This window comes from Lactuca virosa, chromosome 4 (genome assembly GCF_052849685.1).
Source record: "Lactuca virosa cultivar CGN04683 chromosome 4, Lactuca_virosa_CGN04683_v6, whole genome shotgun sequence".
NCBI classification, from domain to species: domain Eukaryota; kingdom Viridiplantae; phylum Streptophyta; class Magnoliopsida; order Asterales; family Asteraceae; genus Lactuca; species Lactuca virosa.
Genome location: NC_136429.1, coordinates 423507174 through 423530535, shown reverse-complemented (window position 1 = coordinate 423530535; position 23362 = coordinate 423507174). Strand labels below are relative to the sequence as shown.

General features: G+C 35.1%; 1 long non-coding RNA gene across 1 annotated transcript; it reads right to left on the bottom strand.

The window, feature by feature from the left end:
* Positions 1–1743: 1743 nt before the first annotated feature.
* LOC145169121 (uncharacterized) lies at positions 1744–4051 on the bottom strand. Its single transcript, XR_013742319.1, has 3 exons — positions 3717–4051; positions 2815–3602; positions 1744–2161 (listed from the first exon to the last, which is right to left on the bottom strand). It is a non-coding gene; the product is annotated as an uncharacterized LOC145169121 (long non-coding RNA).
* Between the last annotated feature and the right edge of the window lie 19311 nt (positions 4052–23362).

The following is a 23362-nucleotide window of genomic DNA, read 5'->3' as shown; positions in this document are numbered from 1 at the left end:
ATAAAAAAAACATATAAATTAATAAAACATAATTTCATTAAATAGTAAATTAAAAATACCATACAAACTTAAAAAAACATTGCAAACCAAAAAAAAAAAAACATTGAAAAAAAAACACACGATAGTCCTAATAATTAAAAAAAAAACACCGACAAACTATTCTCCGTCCAAGTATTTGCTCTCGATCTTTGCCTTCATCCTCCGTATCACTTCAGCTCGTCTTGGTGGCAAATTGTCTTCGTTTGTCGTAAGAATTGCCAAATCCTTCGATATGCGATCTTGTTCGGCTTCTTGACGAAGGAAATCCAAATGCTCCCGTTGCAATTCATATCTTTTATTTGCGATTTCCGTGTGGGCGTCGATTTTTTTTTTTCATGTCCTCGTGCTCTCGAAGCCGACTTTCATTCTCCTGCGCATGTCGTTGCGCGCGCTTGGCTTTGTCGCGCCCCATCGGTCGTCGTGGCGGAGAGATTTCCTCGATGTCATCAAACTCGTCCGGGGTCTCATCGGTGTCCGCGTTGAGGTCGATGTTCGTGTGTCCGTCGGAAACGTCAACCGAACCCGAACCACGAGACCTCTTTGATTGTTGTTCCGATGATGTTGGCGTTTTCATCCATTTTGGATCTTTTCTCACTATGTCCCATACTTTTTCATACTCAAATACGTGCCCCATTTGCACGTGATATTCCTCCCTCGCAGCTCTAAACACATCGAAATCATTGGCACCACTTTGACGTTGCGAAGAAAGTATGTTGTATATGGAATTGAATTTGGTGCACTTCCGGCTAATTTGAGTCCATTTACCACTAAGCATATCATTATTGCGATATGTGTCACCCTTGTTCAAAATTGTGCGGAATTTGACGATTACGGCATCCCAAAAAGCAACTTTCTTCATATCGTTCCCCATAGTTGGTTGTTTTGAAGTACCGCACCAAGCCACTGCCAACGCATGCTCTTCCTCCGGTGTCCACCATGTTGGAGGTGCTTCCGTTTCGTCCGTCCCGACAATAACCTCTTTCCCTTTCTTTTTTGGTCTCCCTTTTTTTCCCGATGCTTTCTGACTACCCCCGGCTTGCGTCTCGACAACGGTTTCTTGCGTGGGTGGGGGTTGTGTGACTATTTGGCGTATGGGACCGAATGTGTTAAAAAGGTTCATGTATCCCTCATATCCCGCAAAACCTAATGGAGTGGATGTGTTTGTCTTTGGAGGAAGGGTATTCGGGTTTTGATCCATAGTGGTTTTTTTGTTTTGAATGAAATAGAGATAGATATAGAGAAATAGATATAGATATAGAGAAATAGAAGTGTAAAAATGAGGTATATGTATTGATATAGTTTAATTTTTTAAGTAGTAAATTTTTTTTTTTACAATTCACCCTATTAAACGGTAATATTACCGTTTTTCAATGGAACCAAATTTGCAACGGTCAAAAAAATGGCGTTACCATTCGTTACCATGCTCACGGCTAATGGCATAACGCCCCATAACGGCTACCTGGGGCGGTGTTCCGTGTTATGGCGCCGTTAAAGGCGCGTGTCACATCAGATAACGCGATGTCCGCGTTGCCCACACCCGTCTGTCTTAGTCACTCACACACATACATAGTGACAACCACTTACAAATAACCACACCACACAACACCAAACAAAGCACATTTCTTGTCATTTTTCCATTTAACTTGTCATATGTTTAAAGGGTTAAACTAAAACTTATATAAAAAAATTTGATACATTCTTGCATTTAACTTGTATTTCTTAACATTTTCCCCATAAAGTAAAGCTTGTACCTTTTGTTTTCTCTCAGTAGCAAGAGTAAACAAATCTGGAATCCCAACATTATTAGCAAATTATAATTCTTTGGAAAGTTATCTAAAACGAATCCCCTACAATTTACTGAATAAAAATAAAATTTGTAGCTCTTTCCTTTGACATTAGAGAAGTCTATCAGGTTGATCTAAAAATCAATTTCAACCTCTTTTAGGGATCTTTCTGAAACAGATACTCGGAAGCCATCCTCCCCGTAGTGTAATTCAGGCTTTCATCTTTAGTTGAAATAGTTAGCACAATATGTGTTGAAGATATCAGGCACAACCACATATCTATGTATGAGTAGATCAAGCCAGGGTCCTCATTTCTCTTCAGGAAGGTATCAACATCTCTTCTTAAAGGATTCATGTAAGCAACAACTTAATTCTTAGTTTTGTTGTATTTAAAATTAAACTTTTACCTATAAACATAATTAAGCGAATAAATACCGAATGAAATAGAAATCATGCAATTGTAAAATTATAATCACATCAAAAACATTGCAAGGAAACAAAAAAAAAAAGACCAAAAAGTGTTAAAAATGTTCCTACTTTTCAATTTAATGGGATGTAATTCACTTTTGCATTTAATTCAAAGTAATTTATAACGTCAAAGTAATGTACCAACAAAATATTATGCATGTTATCTCAATGATTATGCTAAAATGGGTAATTTTAAATGGTTTTATGAAATTAAAAGTTCAGCCTCTAAAAATTATTTATGACAATCAACAAACATAAATATATACCTGGATTTGTAGATCATTTCCTTCCACAATCATCATTTCGATAAACAAAATATATTTATACCAAATTAAAAGTTCAGCCTCTAAACTTTCATTATGACAATCATCAAACATCAATATATATGTTAAGAATATTCCTATTCTATTTTTCTATGCAAATAAACCCTTGAAAATCAAAACATTTATGTAATAAAGAAGAGCATAACGAAGGATTGTCTCTTAAAAATCTAAATAAACCTAGAAAATGAGATTATACTTACCTTTAATTGAAAATGAAGAAGAGGGAGTGAAATTTTAGGGCTTCAAACCGTACATACATGGGATTCAAAAATCAAACAACAAAATGGTTAAAAATAGCAAAATTAGAGAATGTTTACAGAATAACTTTAATTTGATACAAAACCTACTTGGAATAATTCAAAAATCTTAGATGTGACGGCTCAATTTTCGAAAACTTCAACTTGGAACCAGATATCTGCACAAATTGAACACCTAGTTTGCATACAACATATACATCTACCATGATTTCGGACTTGTAAACAGGGAACGAACCTGTAGATAGAGAAATTAGAGATGGGATGAAGAATTTGGAGTAAGTGAAGAAATCATATACCGACTAATAAACCTAATCAAGCACTAAAACTCTCCCGCTAATTCTAAGCCTCCTTCCCCTCCTCCTCCAGGGACTTGGGAATGTCTATACCTTTAAGATAAGGAAAAAAAATGAAAATCATGGTTGCTGCTAAATTTTATATCACATGAAGAGTAAACAAACAAACAAATCGTTATTCTTGTTGGATGTTGGGTTATTCTTAAATTCAGCATCATAAATAAACATTCAAAACCTGTAAAATACTTAATAACAGAAAATAATACATAAGATGAAGGGCAAAAATTCGAGAGAGGGAAAGAGAAAGAGTGAGGGATGACACGGTAGGTCGATTTGGATTAGAGAGACACACTTTTACCTGATGTTGGCGTTGTGAATCCTTCTGAATCATTCAATTAATAATCATACTAAAGGGCAGCTGGATAAGAAGCACAAAATCTACGTAAAATGATCATAGAGATAAAAATTAAAACAATTAGAAATGCAGCAACACGCAATAAAAACAAATAAAAACCCTAGATTAAGAAGGGATAAATAAATCCATGGACTCACCGCTTAAAGTTTACAGCTCCTCTTGATTTCTCTTGGCCTAGTCTCTCCCTACATTTCTCGGTCTTCCTGGGTGCTTTCTATGACCGATATCTCCAATTCCAGCATAAATATTGAATAGTTAGGTGTGCTAATAGAATGTAAGAACTGTTTTGCTTGAAAAATCGAAAGGAGAAATTCAAGAAAAAGAAGAAGAGCTGGATCAGATTCAAGATCAAAATCTTGTTTATCAAAATCTACCAACCGAGATAGAGGGAAAGGTGATCGATATCGGGAGATTTGGGTTTCAGTTGATGACTTGGTCTCAAGCGTGAAGGGAGATTCTATGTTACACCCGATTTTTTTATTGACTTGAGTTTGACATACAAGTTAATCATGCATTTGAAACTTGTACTTATAGCTTTAGTAATCCACACATGTTTGACTGAGTTTTAAGTGGGAATTCAAATTCAAATGAAAAATAAAGGCTAGTTGAAATAAGATAACGACAGATTGGGAAAGAATGTACGAGGATACCGATAAGAAATGTAATGCATTAGGTATTGTACATTGCGTTTAATATTTTGGACGTCTTAATCTATTTTTAGAAATAATAAGGTTTGTATAATAATATAGTAAGATATATATATATATATATATTTTATTCAAATGATTAATATATTATATCAATTTAGTATAGGAATTATTATATTAAATTTAACAACAATGTTATTGTTATATTTAAAAAACCATATATTTGTAAAAAATTTAACTATATAAGTGTTTATGCACAACACACAAACATTCGTCTAGTTATTCATATGTTCCAAATGACACTTGAACCGATGAACCTTCAACCTTTTGAAGGAGGCTGTTCGTTGAAGATGTTTTACACGAAACAAATATTAAGCTTTACATATAATTTTGTCTAAAAGGGCCACATATTTTCAATTAAGAAACTAAATAAATATTAGGAAGGTTACAAGGCAATCAATGGCCGAAATTAATGATTGCGTAACTGCCAATTAATTTATTTTTTCACAAATCAAAACGTAGGAGGTCATTGTTTAAATACATACTAATTTGATAAGATATTTAATGTTAAATTTCCGTAAACTTATCTCTCTCTCTCAGATTGATCTATTTTAAATAATCATGAAGACTTTTGAGAAAATAGTTACGGTGATGGTTATGCTCACGATGCTAGCAGGCAAAGCATATCCACAAATCGGAAATTGCACCATTGTTGATACTGAAGATTGTTTTCTTGCATTGCACGATCCTAGTATACCACCAACCGATAAATGTTGTGACGAATTCAGACAACACAAAGATTGCTTATGTTTTTACCAACGACACTACTTCAAGTTATTTGACACTGTTCATGCTTGTCATATCGATTTCGATGACACTTGTACATTATTATCTAAATAGTTTATATGTTGATAAGTAAAATTTATTGTTTACATTGAGGTTACATATATTAACCTATACGGCAATTTCTCTTTTGGGATTTAGATACATGTTTCCCTTACCATACTTTTGGGCTTTAAGTACCTTATTCATTTTCAAGTCTGTCTCAGGCCTAAACATGTTTCATTTTCAAAACCAAATCGTTCATACCACCAACAATGTTCAACAAAGGGCATTTTCATCATTTAAGTTATAATCATATTTATTCTTCAAAAACCATTTCGGTTCTCTTCCTAAGTTTCACATGTTTGGTCTTTCAAGGGTGTGACTCAAAGCCTTCAAGAAAACCTAGAAACAGGTTCACATATTTGATATCTAGTATAATTATAAAGCAGGTTGCCACTTTATACCCCAAATCAAGATAACTTAAAATATTTAGAATGTTAGTTTAGAGATGAAGGTTATCTTTCGGTTTAATTTGACTATTTCATAGTTTCATGGTCGTTGAAATTTATATTCCGTGCACGAGAGTTGACAATTAAGCAATTACGACTTGTTACTTGTTCCTGCTTTGATTCATTCTTTTCATCAATCAACATAACTCATTCATCCTTTAATATTCGTTATTCATCGGTTCCTCTCATACCTTCTAAGTTCTAACCCCGACCACCATGATCTCTGTTTTGAATGGTTGAGTGTGGAGAGCTTCGACTAAAGTACCCGTTTTGGGGGTTAGATCGTCCGGCATACTGCGGCCACCCTGGTTTTCAGCTAATCTGCCAATCGAATGTTCCCCTACTCAATTACGAATCAGTAAACTACCGAGTTTTGGATACGGATAGCAGTACACAGACAATCGTCATCGCTAGAAACGATCTGTGGACAACCTTCTGCCCTCAAACTCTATACAACACCTCCTACAACTCGACGCTATTCAAAGGCAATAAATTTAACCAGCAGAATGTGTCTTCGTACTACGATTGTGGTACTACTATACAAGGGATGGGGTTGGGTAATAATTACCGATTTACTTGCACTGTGAATGGCGACGATAGTGACAGTTTTTCTATAGGACCGATCTCATAGCCACCAATATTGCCAGTTTTTTCGTGCAGTGCCAAAATTACATAAATGTTCTGGTGAATCAATCTTCAGCTGCTCTATTAGGAGCAACCAATGCTACAACAGATGATCTGAGGTCGGCTTTGACGGCGGGTTTCAATCTACAGTGGGCGGCAAATAACGACGAGTGTAGTCGGTGTATTCGGTCGCACTACTACAAAATAACACATAGAATACTGTTAAAATGAAACATAGAATACGGTTTTGCAGCCGTACTCTATAACGGGGTTTCCTATTCGAACATGTGATACAATACGGTTGTAAAATCGTACTCTATAAACATCATATAGTACTGTTTTCTAGATAATACAGTGAGGTTGCAAAATCGTACTCTACAATCTTCATAAAGTACGGTTTTTTAGATAATACGATACGGTTGCAAAACCAATACTCTATAATCATTATAAAATATAGTTTTAGGGTTTTTTAAAAATAGTCTTATTCTTTAACGAAACACATAAAATACTGTTTTCTCAATGTAACCGTACTCCTTATAAAATATTGTAAAGTACGGTTTCTTATTGCCTAAGGACATTCTAAATAAATATATTTCATAAATTAAATACAATAATTACACTTTTCTAAAAAAAATGCCTATAAATAATTTATACACACAAACATTTCATGAACAATCAGAATGTATATAAAAGTCAAAACAAAAATATGATTAGTCATTAATTTCTAAAATTAACAATATTCGATTCAAACATAATTTGCAATAAACCAAATTTGTCCATCCTAATCAAAGAAAATTAAATATACAAAAAGACAAATAAATCCATCTGGCCGATGTCAAACTCCATAATTGCAGCCACATACCTGCCACATAAGAGAAGAAAAGAAACTAAAAGTTACAACTAATGGAAAAAGGGAACATATAACTGTCATGATAAGAAAAAACTGAGTTAATTGCAGGAAATAGCAACATAGTTTCATTTATTTGTTTATTAAGACATCCTACTACCATTTCTTCCTATTGTTATACATTGAGACATATATCCCATAATAGCAACATCCTCCAAATTCAAAGTGTTTTTTAAAATATGTATTTTTCATAGTTTAATGTTCTAATAAGATAAAGATTTGAAAGTACGATGCTACATTAGGTTCATTTTTAAAAGTACAATGTCTTCATGAGTTTTTTTAGGTAGAATGTTGTATAAAATGAAATGCAAGTGCAATGTTATAATAATCAAGTACATTAAAGTAAAATGCTATAATAAACAATTAGGTAAGAATAATTAACCTTTCAAAGGGGCACTTGACTCAAATACTTACTCTCAAACCTTGAACTCCACATAACGATGATTTCATCTAACACCCAATCCGGAAACGATTTTTTATCGTTCCAGTTGTTCTATATTAGACAAATTGCACAAAGATTTAAGATACTTACTTTGTTTGGGAATTCATTTTGTCGACTCAACACGAACTCAAACATCCATCTCATGACGTAAAAGCCGCACTCCCAACCTGATGGTTGTTGGTTGCATCACAAATATGAACAATAAAGGATTAGAGAACTTTTACTTTGAACCTAGGGTTTTTATCTGATGATGGAACAGGTTCCGTGTTCCAGGTATCAGTTTTTATTAAAAAAAATTTAACAAGAAGCAGGTTCACGGTACCCATGAAGTACTTTTACCTCGGCAAGTGTCCAATTCATTGGATGTGCTGTGTCGATATCTTCCTTAAGCCTTGCAACACAGCCCTAAAATGAAGATTAGAAAAAAAAAAGCCATAGAAAGAAAAACAGCCGGAAATTCAAAAAGATTTCTTACTCTTCGACATATTTCACGACTATGTAGTTCTCCACGGGCTTCTCATCCGGATTTTTTTAGGAATCCAAGATATACTATGTGCCTTGGTTAAGGCAGATTACTAGCAGCATCCAATGTAATCTAGTAATGCTAATACATTTTAGTATACACAATAAAGAAATAAAGCCAATAAAAATGAAAGCAGTAAGATTCAATACCCTTGCCAATAGGGTGCGACAAAAAACCATTTATCTTTATGGAAGCTCATTGCATCAACAATGTAACTTACAACACCCTCACCATTTGACTCGCATATCATTGCCTGAATCTCAACCGGAGAAATAAAAGCACATTTGTTCACTTTATTCCCACCACGTGTTTCAAGCATTGAATGTAACATGCTACAAACCAAAAAATATACATTATAAATGTAAATACTATAAATGAAAATAATTTAAACATTGTTGTTTGTACTTACATTTGAAACCAAGTTATGACACTAATATCAAGCCATTATTTATTCAACAGACGTAAAATCTCCTCAGAGTAAATGTATATATATATATATATATATATATATATATATATATATATATATATATATATATATATATATGAATGTATGAATTAAATGAAAGTACAATTAACAGGATCACACAAATACCTTAATGTTTAACCACAATTTATCGATTTCAGCCTTAGGAACTTCATCCCAACGCAATATGAGGATAGAAATCTTTATTCTTACCATGACTCCACAATAATTGCTAAACTGAGATTGGGTCACTCCGATATTTTGGCCTAGCTCATCAAATTCAATTTCCAAATCCACTTTGTTTTCGGGTTTCCCCTTATCAGTGTCACACTTGTTTTTTTCTTTGTGGTTGATCCACTGTATGCCTACAAAACCAAGTAACATAATTTCAGAAATACATATTAAGGAGAAGATGGTTCAGAAGTTGAAATATGTGTTTGATGATGATTGTTTGGCTTCTTCAAATTGAGAAGTCAACGTGCTAACTTCTGTTTCATCCGCCCAAAACAAGATATTTGTTGGGAAAGTTTGTGAATCCCCATTTTCTATTAATTCTTCTTGTGTTTGACGAATTTCAAGCAAATGCTCGACTGAAATTTCAATCTGATCGGAAACAGGGTTTCTGCAAATCAAGTGAATGAAACCACATATCAATGAATTCAACATGAAATCCATGGTTACATTTTGGTAGAATTCAAGTTTTTTCTCCTTGATTGAGCTCTGATAAACAAACAGCAGATTCTAGTCCATCTTTAAAGTCTTTCGGGTCGAACCGAAATACCAATTATCAGTTATATTTCCTATAACAAAATACTAAAGCCCTAACTTGAAAGTGAGGAGTTACAATTTGTTATATGTACAGGAAAGAACAGAACTTGAAAAAGTTTGATACTATCACACTAATTTGTGCTTGTATCTTGGGTTTCCTTCACGAAATGGGGGAAAATGATGATTAGAAGAATTACCTGTGAAATGTTGTCACAATACAATTGAACTGCTCTCTGATTTCGTCACTGCGGTTTGCTTGTCGATGCTCTCACAGAATTTTCTTCATATCTGTGGTCTCCCCGTCAACTGCATTCTCAAGCCTTAAACCCTAAAACCGAACATAGCGGGGAAAAAAACGCTCCTAAAATTGCTCCTACCATGATCTAATGGATCATGGGGTACTGGTTTCTCGAAAATTAGTGGCGTATTCCTCATAATTTTGATCGTGGAGCAACTGGAACTCACACTCATTTTTCTATATGTCTATGGAAAAGAAAAGTATGATTTAATAAAATTTATGAGTATCTTTAGCATATAAACCCTCGGTATACTCACAAAAGGTCTTAATGATTATAAAACTAATAAATATCCATATCAAATGTATGAGGTTTTTTTAATAACCAATTAATCCTTATATTACATCTATAAATATCTATCTTTTCTAATAAATGAAACCAAAAAATAACACGTGTCAGTTTTTTAGAATGTCACTTTGACACGTGACATTTTTCTATGATTTTTATTATTTTATTTTTTGGTAACAAATCAAATTCAATTCAAATTTTGAAAATACAAAATCATATCTTAATAACATTATTATGTTTATTTTGCTTAACAAATTAATTCATAATTACTTACAATCGACAATATATTGGTTTTTTTTTTACATTTATTATTTTTTTTATCTATATAGAAATTTTAAATATAACGACCGTGGTTTCCACGGGTTATAACCTAGTTAATATTATAAATATATAGATACATACATATCTACATGCTTACACATAAATAAATCTAACATTTATAAAGCACATTGTTAACTTTACTAATGTGTAATGAAAATCTTATAATATTTAACCCAAAAATACTAGAATTATTTATAACTTACCAAAATTCTCAAAATAATTTGAATCATTTTCACGCATCGTCCATTATTTTTCGCTTTAATGTCTTTTGTCAGGAGGTGTTACTGCAAAAATATAAATTGTAATAATAGTTATTATAAAGTAATAAAAATTTATAATCAATCTTTCTAGTTTCAAGATAGATAAATAGTTTATCACCTTTCTTGCTTTCCGTTTGCGTTTTTTTGCAATCCATAATCCTTCATTGTGATCTGATCTTAAATAAGCAGTATCATCAATATCGACATTTGTAGATGGGATACCGATAGAAAATGGGGGTAGCTCGTCAAACTGATTGTATTCTTCCTCGTCCACTACATTTTCAACGCCAACTATACGCCGTTTACCATGCAAGACAAGGTGCCATGTCGAATCTTTTGGGTCCTCCACGAAGAATACCTGGGTAGCTTGTTTTGCTAAAATGAATGGTTCAAATGCATAACCGTTTGTGGAAAGATCAACAAGTGTGAAACCATCGTTGTCAATTTTAACACCTTTCCGATTGTCGACCCATTTCTTGGATGACGCCATAATAAGAATTTTTAGTGATCCTCGACCTTGTTTCATGATTTATGCTATAAAATTCTATCGATGATGCTATTAGCGTCACTCCGCTATTTTGATACGTACTTTTATCATCTTGCTTCTTAGTATAAAATGTATACCCATTAATGTCATAGCCTTGGTATGTTGCAACAACATGTTGTGGGCCGTTCCCCAACTCCACTACTAACGGATCCATGTTTTCTCCCCCATAACTTTGTTTCACCTTGTCTTTCAACCATTGTGAAAAAGTTTTATTATGCTCAGTGGTCAACCATCTATCACTCTTATTTTTATTTTTTGCTTTTAAGAGTAACTTGTGCCATTTATGTATGGAGCAACCACTGCCATGTGTTGTAAGACTGTAAAATGTGCAATGTGAAAATTGTTTATATCTGGAACTACCATTTTCAATCCAATTGTCCCAACCCCTTCAAGTCTTCCCTCGTGTCGAGAATGTGGAACCCCTATACTTTTCACACCTTTTTCACACCTTTTTAAATAACTTGTACAAAACTCAATTACCTCTTCTATAGCATATCCTTTAACAATATTGCCTTCTTGTCGATGTCGGTTTCTTACATACCCTTTTAAGAAACCCGTATATATCTCGAATGGATACATGTGTCGTAAGAATATCATACCACAAGCCTTAATTTCTCTTACGAGATGGGATATTAGATGAACCATGATATCAAAAAAGGAAGGTGGAAAATATATCTCGACTTGGCAGAGAGTGATGATAATATCACGTTGCCATGAATCTAACACCTCGGGGTTAATCACTTTCGAATGAATCATGTTAAAAAATAAACAGAGCTTTGTGATTGCATGTCAGACACCGCCCGACATTATTCCACAAATTGCAATGGGAATCATATGTGTCAATAGAACATGACAATCATGAGACTTCATACCAAGCAATTTCAAGTCTTTCATCGACACTAACTTCTTAATGTTAGCAAAATAGCCGGATGGGACTTTCACCCCTTGCAAACATTTACAAAATTTGGTCTTCTCGGCCTTAGACATTGTATAACAAGACGGTGGTAGATACGTACGCTTTCCATCATTCTTAACAGGTGTAAGTTCTGGCCGAATTCCCATTTCGACCATGTCTTCTCGAACTTTGATACCATCCTTCGTTTTCCAAGGAATATTCAATAACAAGCCTATCAAACTTTCAAAAACATTTTCCCAATATGCATCGGATCAAGACAATGTCGGACTTCCAGGTGCTTCCAATATGGCAACTCCCAAAAAATAGACCTCTTCTTCCAAATATTTTTTGGAGGTTTTTTACAACACTTTCCAACACAATGTTCAAGTCATTAACTCGTAATAATACATCTTCTCCCTTCATTGCTGGTCTTGTCACTCCGTCTTCAATTTTACCATCGAACAAATGTTTTTGTGTATGATACACATGTTTTAATGGAAGGGACCTTCTATGACCCATGAATAAATTCATTTTACAATTTGTTAACCATAACAAGCATTTGTCATCTTCACAAATAGGACATGCCTTTCCTCCTTTTGTAGTATATCTTGACAAGTTTCCATATGCTGGAAAATCACTTATGGTGCAATAAATCATCGCTCGGAGTTGGAAAAATTCCTTCATGTAGGCATCATATACTTCTACGCCCGAGTTCCATAATTCCTTCATATCATCAATTATTGGAGCCAAATACACATCAATATCGTTACCAGGTTGCTTCGGACCTTGAATTAGCAAAGTCATCATGATATATTTTCGTTTGATGCATAACCAAAGTGGAAGATTGTAGATGCATAGAAGAACCGACCATGTGCTACGGCGACTAATCATGCTTCCGAATGGATTAATTCCGTCTGAACTAAGTCCAAACCTTATATTTCTAATCTCCCTACCAAATTCTTCAAAATTAGAATCAATATTCCTCCATTGTGGTGAATCAGCAACATGTCTCATATTTTCATCTATTATACGGTCTTCGGCATGCCAACGTAATAGTTTGGCATCTTTGGCATTCATAAATAATCGTTTAAGTCTTGGTATGATAGGAAAATACCATAATAATTTAGCAGGGGGCATTCTTTGTCACATCACTATTTTTTTCAGTTTCGCTTTCCCGCTTATACAGCGATGTTCCACATGTAACACATTCATGTAGGTCAGCATACTCGTTTCTATAAAGGATACAATCGTTTGGACATGCATGTATTCTTTCAACTTCCAATCCCATTGGGCACACCAGTTTGTTCGCTTGATATAATGAAATAGGTAACTCATTTTCTTTGGGAAGCATTTCATGCAATATCTTTAATAGGCTTGTGAAACTCTTATCACTCCAACCATTGTTTGCTTTTAAGTTAAGCAACTTTAGCACGGATGAAAGTTTGGTAAATTTTGTACATCCAACATATAATGGTTTTTCAGAGTCTTCAAACAACTGTTGGAATTTTTGATGATCTTTTTCCACAACATTATCCTCTAGATCATGCAACATGTCATCTAAACCATCACAACTGTCATTATCCAAATGATCACCAACCTCATCATGACTACACTCTGGAACAGGTGTATCATGGTCAATTAATAGTTCACCATGCCGTGACCATCGTGTATACCCACTCATAAACCCCTCACATATTAGATGTTCTTGTATTATTACATAATCATTAAACTTATGACAATTTTGACACTTTTCACAAGGAAACCAGATGTGACTTTCTCCTTTGTTCTTCCGATCATCCTTGACTATTTTAAGAAAATCAAGCGAACGTGCCAAGTATATTTTGCTAGCACGTGGTATTTCATACATCCAAGTATTATGATCCATCTGGAATTTAAATAAGAAAAATTAACAAGCACTATAATGTATGCATAATATACCAAATGTTATTCCAAGTGGCAAAAATCCTAACCACTTTTTTAATATTTTTTGTCTATGTAAGCATGCATTAAGATATTGACTACTTAAGAAGAAACAAACAACATTTCCCTTTAGCTCTCCAAATTTGACTAAAATAATCAACTATATCTTTTGGCAAACATACATGACTTTGTTCTTATTTATTTAATTCGAATTGCATCCTATAAACTATGTCCATTTTAATAAGTTATTATGTAGTGGAATACATAACTAAATCGCAAAACAATGATATCATATATTATTATTATTATTATTATTATTATTATTATGTTTATGTTTAACAAGTACAAAACTAAATAAATTAAACAAATACAAAAATGCTTCAAGAAAATATGGGTCAAATAATCTCATTGTTTTAATTTATATTTTAAATTACAATCTTTTCTTAATATTAATATATGATTTTTTTACTTATAATATATTATATTAGGCCGTCCGGAGTACCGGCAACGAACGTTGTCGTCGTCTAGCTAGCCACGAACCACGAATGTGAACACCACCCCGGTCCCCTCGTTGTGCTGACATGGAGCCACAGTCATGGTCTCTCGTGCTTCCCACCACGAGCAGTCTTCTTCTCTCTTCGTCTCTTCTTCTCTATTGCAGGTGAAATCGACCACCACCACAATTACAATGTGATGAGTATACCGACTTCATTGTGTAAGGAAGGTGGAAGACGATGATGTTGAGGTGGTGGTGATGGTGATGGTGGGTAGTGGTGGTAAGGTGGGTGGTAGTGGTGGTTGGCGGGTGGTGGTTGTATGTGGTGGTGGTGGTGGTTCCGATGGGTGATGGGTGGTGGTGGTGGTGGTGATGGATGGTGGAGGCGGGTGGTGGGTGGGTGTTGGTTAGTGGTGGGTAGTGGTGGTTGGTGGTAATGGATGTGGTGGGTGGTGGTTGTCTTATTGGTGGTGATGGTGGTAACGGTGGTGGTGAAGAGTTACGGTGATGGGTGGTGGTGATGGATGGAGTCTTTAAATAAATAAATATTTATCTAAATATAGGTGGTTGAAACTTATAATTTTTAAGATTTTTTATATTTTTTTTATTTATAAATAAAAAGAGTAACCTTAATAAAATCTATAAAAATGGGTGGTTGAAACTTATAATTTTTAAGATTTTTTATATTTTTTTTATTTATAAATAAAAAGAGTAACCTTAATAAAATCTATAAAAATATTTAGATAGTGTCTTGTATATTCATGGTATTAATATATATTTTAAAGGATTATTTAATAAATAGTTGTACTTTTAATATAATAATAAGAATAAAATCAAAATTATATTATTTAATTAATAAAGTTATTTTTTATAGATTTACCACTTAAATAGAAAAGGATTAAATAAATATAAATAGTTTATGTTGTGTTTCAATATATATTAATATTAATATTTAAATATATAAAGTAATTAAATATAACAAAGGGTTATATATGATATCTATGGAGGGTACAATAAAATATAATAAATATCAGCGGCAAACAGAGGAGTGAAGCAGATGACCTTTATGTTCCCTAAACACTTTTGACACCTAGCATTTAAGAACTTTTCTTATATAAAAATAATATTAATCTTTTCCTCTACAAAAGGAACCAATTGTTCATTGCACAATCAAACGGAGAAGAAGTAAAGCAAGACAGAGTCAAGATGCGAGAAGAAGTAAAACAAGACCGAGTCAAGATGTGAGAGTTAGATAACATATATACATACATCGATTCGAGAGGGATGTACCTTAAGAGAGTTCTGACTAGCGATGGAAGATGGTTTTGTTGAGCGAGTGACTTCCGACCTCTTGGTGGTGACCGCAAACGTCCAACTGTTAGGCCCCGTTTGATAGTTACTGACTGAGAAAGTGCTGACTCGGAAAGGTCTGTTTGGGTAAGAAATCATGACTGAGTAAGAAACCATGTTGTTTGATTGTACATCTGACTGAATGTGCCGACTGATGAAAATGACCATTTTACCCTTTGTATATATATATATATATATATATATATATATATATATATATATATATATATATATATATATATATATATATGTGTGTGTGGGGGGGGGGGGTGTATGTGTGTGTTTTATTTCTATCCTTTTATTCTCTCACATTGGCGGAATATCAAATAATAAGAATATGATGTCCTTAAATAAATAAATGGTTATCATAGTAGATTCTTAACTTCCGGCCAAACGAAACACACACACACGCCCTCATAGCAGAAATACACGCACACACACGTTTTCTTGCTTGCAAATGGATCCAGCCACCCACCTGGTGGCGTACGGTGGCGTTGGTGACACGAGGAGGCGGGCAGCAGCGTCATCGACGGCACATCCGCATGGCGGCGACGGAAACGAGCGGAATAGTCACTGGTGTGTACGATTGAGCGAAGACATCACGAAGGGAAACGAGAAGGGAAGATGGTGGTGCGAAACCCACCGAGTACAGCAGCAGCAACCTCGCCTCACGGTTTTCCGGCGACCCACGCGAAGATCTTTGTTGTTCACGACATCACTGGCGGTAGTAGGGATGGTGGTGTTCCGATGGGGAAACTCGAATCCAGTCATCCTTCACGTCGTCTTGGGGCGGTATAAGAAAGGTATGGGCAAAAACGAAGATAGAAGGGTGTTTACGGTGGGGAGGCGGTGGCAATCCATCACCGGAAACAATGGCCACAACAACATCAGAAGAAGAAGAATATAGCGGCTTATCGGTGATCTTCGGCTTCAACAACGGTGGTTGACGACCTCAACGGAGGTGGTGGTGCGGCGCCAGAAGTCGAGAAAGAGTGAAGGTGGTGGCGCTGGTGGGGAGGCAGAAGGGTGGTGGCGGCTGATGAAGTTAATATTAGGGTTAGGGTTTATTTCTTTATATATGGAGGCAACTAGGAGGGTGACGGGTTCACACCCGGTTATTCATCTTCCCCATAATTACAGATTCAGTCCCTCCTTCCCCCATTTTCTTTCAAAATGAGTCCATAAGTTACCCTTTTAACCCCAACCATCTAAAATCTCTTCAAATTAAGTCCAACATTTTACCAAGCAGCCCCTCCCTCTACAATTATTTTCAAATGAAGTCCAAAATTTACTCTTTAGCCCATGCTTCCATAAATCCTTTCATATCAAGTCTCATACTTACCAAACACCCCATGTCTTCTAAAAATCTTTACAAAGTAAATCTTGAATCTACACTTTGACCCACGAATAATCCAAGTTATAACATTTGGCTCCCCAAAACCAACACCCCACTAAATATCATGGATTTTAGGGCCACAATTCATATTAATTTTATCTATTTATTTATTTACTAAACGGGGTGTTACAGTCTTACTATCTTAAATGCAACTATCATCTTCTCTAAGGACTAAGAACTCAAGAACATCATAAGGAATACATAAATTATTGTATTGCTCTTTCATAAGTTTACAACATGATGAGTAAAGCATAATCTTAGTTGATTATATAAAGTTTTCTTTTTTACATTTACAAATCTGAGCGGATAACTAATAGGAATGATTCAAACGAAACTTAGATAATTATAGGAGATTGTATATATCCTGTATTTTAGTTAAGTTTGTTATACTTGTATTATATATATTGATCAATATACATCTCTCACATTAACGTGAGATTTCTAAAACCTAATATGGTATCAGCCTAATCTTCATGGCCGCCATTCTCCTTTCTCTCTTCTTGATTCTAATCATGGTCGGTGACTCTACCACCATCGATGTTCCTCTTCCTCTTTCTACTGTTCTCCACATGCTCACCATTAAACTTTCGTCCACCAATTACCTTCTTTGGAACAAATAGATGGTTCCCCTTCTATCCTACCAGCAACTTACAAGCAACGTTGATGGAACTATTCCTCCACCGTCGGTAACCCTTACCACTGGTGACATGACTTCAGCAAATCTTGCTTATGCCTCCTGGACAGCTGCTGATCAACGAGCCCTGATCTTCATTCAGTCCTCTCTATCGGAAGAGGCAATGGTTGTGACCCTCGGTCACAACACCTCTCACACTGTCTGGTCTGCTCTTGCATCCATCTATACATGACTCTCTTGAGCGTACTCACACGCTTACTGAGTCTCTTCGTCAACTTAAGAAAGGCTCTACTACTATTTCTGAATTTTCTCGTAAATTCAAGGGCATTTGTGATCAACTTCAAGCTCTTCTTGACTTCGGTTTTACCAACCCCACTCATATGCTCTTCTTGTCAATTAGCAAAAAGCAAACGATTGTCTTTTGATCGTAATTTAAAATGTTCTATGCATGTGTTGGATTTAATTCACTGCGATTTATGGGGACCTTCTCCTGTTGTGTCTAGTGATGGATTTCGATATTATGCTATCTTCATTGATGATTATTCCAGGTTCACATGGTTCTATCCCATGAAAGCAAAATCCGATTTTTACAATGTATTCAATGCTTTTGTTGCACTGGTTCAAACACAATTTTCTTTAAAAATTAAGACCTTTCAATCAGATGGTGGGACAGAATTCACAAGCAACCAAGTGTGCAATCTCCTTTCTAGTAACGACACACATCATCAACTTTCATGTCCCTATACTCCTCAACAGAATGGAAGTGCAGAATGTAAGCATCGACATCTCACTGAAACTAGTTTAGCCATCATGTTTAATCCTCACGTTCCTGCTACTTTTTGGGCACATGCATTTAGTTATGTTGCTTATACTATCAATCGACTACCCACAAAACTACTTGACAACAAGTCACCTTATGAACTGTTATTTTCCTCAACACCCAATTATAGCAATTTTCGTGTTTTTGGATGTTGTGTTTTCCCATATCTCAGGGATTATTCTTCTCATAAACTTGCTCCCAGGAGTGATCCATGTGTTTTTCTTGGCTACAACATGCAATACAAGGGATATAAGTGCTTTGATCCATATACACAACGACTCTACATAACTCGTCATGCTCAATTTGATGAGAATCTTTTCCCGTTTCAAAGTCATAAACATAAAACTTCTCCGGTCACATTATTTTTGTCTACCTATTCTGATGACCATCCAGTGCCTATCCCACTATCTCATTCGCAAACTACCCCTATGGTTCCAAAACCGACTTTCACTTCTTCATGTGAATTATGTATTGACCCATCCTCACATGCAACCCCAATTTCGAATGAACAACCGTCACCTTCTCCTATTCTTAATGATCCGCCATCACCATTGTCGCCTACTCCTCCTGTCACGCTCTCCCAACCTTCCGCTTCGGTCCATTCCATGGTAATTCGCTCAAAGGCTGGTATTTTTAAGCCTCGACACTTTGCGGATCTTTCACATGTGTCTACTTCGGCCTTACATCTTGCTCTTTTTGCTACCAAGGAGCCCAAAGGCTTCAAATCGACTGCTAAGGATCCAAAATGGTTCGCTGCTATGTGTGATGAGATGAAAGCACTAAAACTCAATTCAACATAGGATTTAGTACCATGACCATCACAATCAAATATTGTTGGGTCCAAATGGGTGTTTCGTACCAAGTTTCTTGCTGATGGCACAATCGACAAGTTCAAAACTCGTCTTGTTGCGCAGGGTTTTACTCAAGTTCTCACCATTGACTACTCTGCTACTTTTAGCCCTGTAACACCTGTTCCAGGTATTGATTTATTTTTATAACTTTTAGGGTTTTGTGCATGGACTCTGTAAGAGTATCTTGTTGCCTTCTATATCTCATTCTTAGTATAGTTGTGGGAGATCCTGGTGTCTTCAGTACACCAATTACTTTTTATTGTTGATTTGTTTTATCTGTTTTGACGGTCCTAGATCCCAATATACTGTGGATATCATTTGGACTTAGTCATTGCAGTTATCTGTGTTCTATTTTTTGATTTGATTGATTAATTGTTGTTATGGCTGGTCCAACTGATGAGTCTTCTAGTGGTAGCAAAAATGATTATGTTGTTAATATATATGATCCTATTTATGTGCATCCTTCTGATAATGCAGTTACTAGTTTCATTAACTTCAAACTGTCAGGAACTGAGAATTACAGAGTTTGGCGTAGTTCCATGATTAGAGCTTTAGAAGCTTGAAACAAACTTGTTTTTACTGATGGAACTGTGACCAAACCTTTTAATGATCATGTTAAAGCATCCAAATGTGAAAGAGCTAATGATACTACCTGTTCTTGGATTCTTGGATCTATTTCTGAAAATATATATGTTAATCATGCTTGTTCTGAGAGTGCTCAAGTAGTCTGGGCAGATTTATTTGAAACTTATCATAAAGTTGATGGGTTTGTCATTTTTAATGTACATCAAAAAAATTAACTCTTTTATCCATGGCATTTTGTCTTTGTCAGTTTAATTTAATAAACTAGATTCTTATTGGAAAGAATTTGATGGTTTAACTAATATAACTGATTGCACATGTGAAGCTTCTGCTAGTTGTAACAGTCATTCAAAATTAATGAAGGTAATGCAGTTTTTAAGTGGCGTAGATGAGTCTTACAGTCAAGTTAAAAATCACATTTTATTAATGGACCCTCTTCTATTTGTTAAAACCGCCTTCTCTTTGGTGTCTCGTGAAGAGTCTAATAAAAAACATGGGTCAAATCTATTAAGTTCTAACAATAAGAACACTTCTTCAGCTTTTGTGCCTAAGTTTGTTGTCTAAAAGAAAACTAAATCTAAGGGCCCAGTTCCTCAATGTAAGAATTGTGGTTTAAAGGGCCATTCTATAGAAAAATGTTTCCAAATAATTAGATATCCCAAAGATTATAAACCAAGGTCTAGGTATTATAATCAATCAAAAGGTTTTTATGGTAATAGTTGTTCTGATTTTAAACCTGATTCTTCTGGTTCTAGTGCTTCTGATTGTCATTATCTTACAAGTGAGCAATATGCTAAGTTTCTTAATCTCATTGGTGACAATAAGCAAGGGTTGGATGTGTCATCTGCTAGTGCCAACATGGCAGGTATTTCATGCAATTCTTTTCTAAATGCCAATCTTTCTAAATGGGTAGTTGACTCAGGAGCTAGTCAACATAAGATTACTTCTGAGTCATTACTTCGTGATTCAACTGATAATTCAAAATTAAATTTGAGAGTTAGTCACCCAAATGGGTCTTCTGCCCAAATCAACCAAATTAGGAACTTACATTTGTCTAATTATGTAACCTTGTTTGATGTTTTTGTTGTCCCTGATTTTAATATAAACTTGTTGTCTTTTCACAAGCTATGCAAAGATAGTAAGTGTGAAGTTGTTTTTAGTGAGCACATCTGTTATGTTCAGGATTCACAGTCCAAGGGGACGGTGGAGACTGGTAATCAATCTCGGGGGCTTTATTATCTTGATCCCACAATATCAGGTAATAAGTCATCCATTCCTAAAACTTATTATTGTGTTTCTATGTTCACCTGGCACAGCGGGCTTGGTCATCCTGCTGATCAGGCTTTAAATGTGCTTAAAAATAAACTTAAATTCAGTAATGTTGCATTACCTCCTTGTGATGTGTGTCATAAAGCAAAACAGACTAGGGTTTCTTTTCACAATAGTCAACATGTTACTAAGTTTTTAGGAGAGCTTATTCACCTAGATGTGTGAGGACCATATCGTATAGAGTCTGTTGGTGGTTTCAGATTTTTCTTGACTATTGTTGATGACTTTACAAGAGCTACATGGGTCTTTCTTCTTAAGTCTAAAGATGAAGTTTATCAATGTTATGTTACTTTTTTCAAGATGTTAAAAAATCAATTTCAAGTTAATGTTAAAACTATAAGATCTGATAATGGAACCAAATTTTTAAATTCCAGTGTAAAAGCTTTTAATGAAGACAATAGAGTTGTTCATCAGACAATTGTGTTTACACTCTACAACGGAATGTGTTGTGGAGAGAAAACATAGGCATATTTGAAATGTAGCTAGGTCTCTTATGTTTAAGTCATGAATTCCTTTAAAATAACTTGGTGATGCTATTCTTACTTCTGTCTTTCTTATTAATAGGACTCCTTCCTTTATTTTAATTGGTTTATATCCTTATGAACTGGTTAATAAAAGGTGTCCCAACTTTGATAATTTTCGTGTTTTTGGATGTTTATGTTTTTTTACAAATTTGCATAATGCTGATAAATTTGCTGCTAGAGTTGAAAAATGTGTTTTTTTGGGATATTCTTTGGAAAAGAAAAGCTATAAAGTGTTAAGTCTTGACTCAAATTCTATATTTGTTTCCAGGGATATAAAATTTTATGAGTCTGTATTTCCATTCAAAATGAAAAGCTCTATTTTAGGTAAGACTAATGAAAACTCTTGTGGGGTTGATCCTTTTTTCTATGATGATCCTGGTCAATCTGAATAATTTTTTGATGAATTTAATAATAATCAGAGACTGGATCATCAGTCAGATGGTACTAGTTCACCTGATAACCTAAATAGAACAGATGTTACACAATATAGTTCAGATACCACTTTTGGTTAAGGGGAGTCCTCTATGCCTTTGTCTGTTGGGTCTGGTATTGATTTTATTGATATGGCCGAGGAACCTAGTCAGTCTAATTATGAGTCCCTTGATTCTCAGTCGATTGGTCTCACACGTACTAGGAGAGAATCTCGTCTTCCTACTAGATTTAGTGATTATGTCATAGAAGGAAAATACAAGTATGGAATTGAAAAAAACACTTAACTATTCTTCTTTGTCTAATGAGTCTAAATGTTTTGTTTCAAATATGGATAAATCTTTAGAACCATAGTCTTATTATGAAGCTTCTCTTAATCCTAAATGGGTTAATGATATGAATCAAGAAACGGAGGCTTTATATAGGAATAATACTTGGATTGTAACTGATTTACCAAAAAACAGAAAACCCATGACTATGAGGAGACAAAGCTAATGAGGAAAAAGAAAGATATAAATCATGTCTTGTAGCTAAAGGCTACAATCAAAGGGAAGAGATTGACTATGAGGAGACTTTTGCTCATGTAGCCAAAATTGTATCAGTTCGTGTAACACCCGAAATCAAAAAGGCCAAGAAAGGAAAGAAAACCCTAAGTCAAGGGTCAACTCGTCGAGTCCAGGGTGGAACTCGACGAGTCGGAGCGGGATCCGGGTGATCAATTAAGTAATCGACTCGGCGAGTCGGTATAGAGGACTCGGCGAGTCCGGTCTGAAGAGGGAAACCCTAAATCCGGGACTTTGGGCACTATTTAAGCGTCTTATTCTCTCCATTAGGGTTCCTTATAGCCTCTCTTATCCAGAATACGAAACCCTAAGCCTCCATTGTTGCACATTCAAGCTTTCTTGCCATTTTGGGTGATTTGAAGGAAGAAGGAAGAAGGGAACCATTGGGGATTCAAGGATTGGCAGTAAATCCAGAGTTTGTGGGATTTTCCAGAGCATTTGAAGGTAATGAGTTGCTACCTTCACTCTTTTGCATATAGATCAACCTTTAACATGAGATTTGGGGCTTTTAGGGCAAGTTTAAGAACCATTTCAGGTTAGAAGCCCAGATCTGAAGTTGCTACTTCAGATC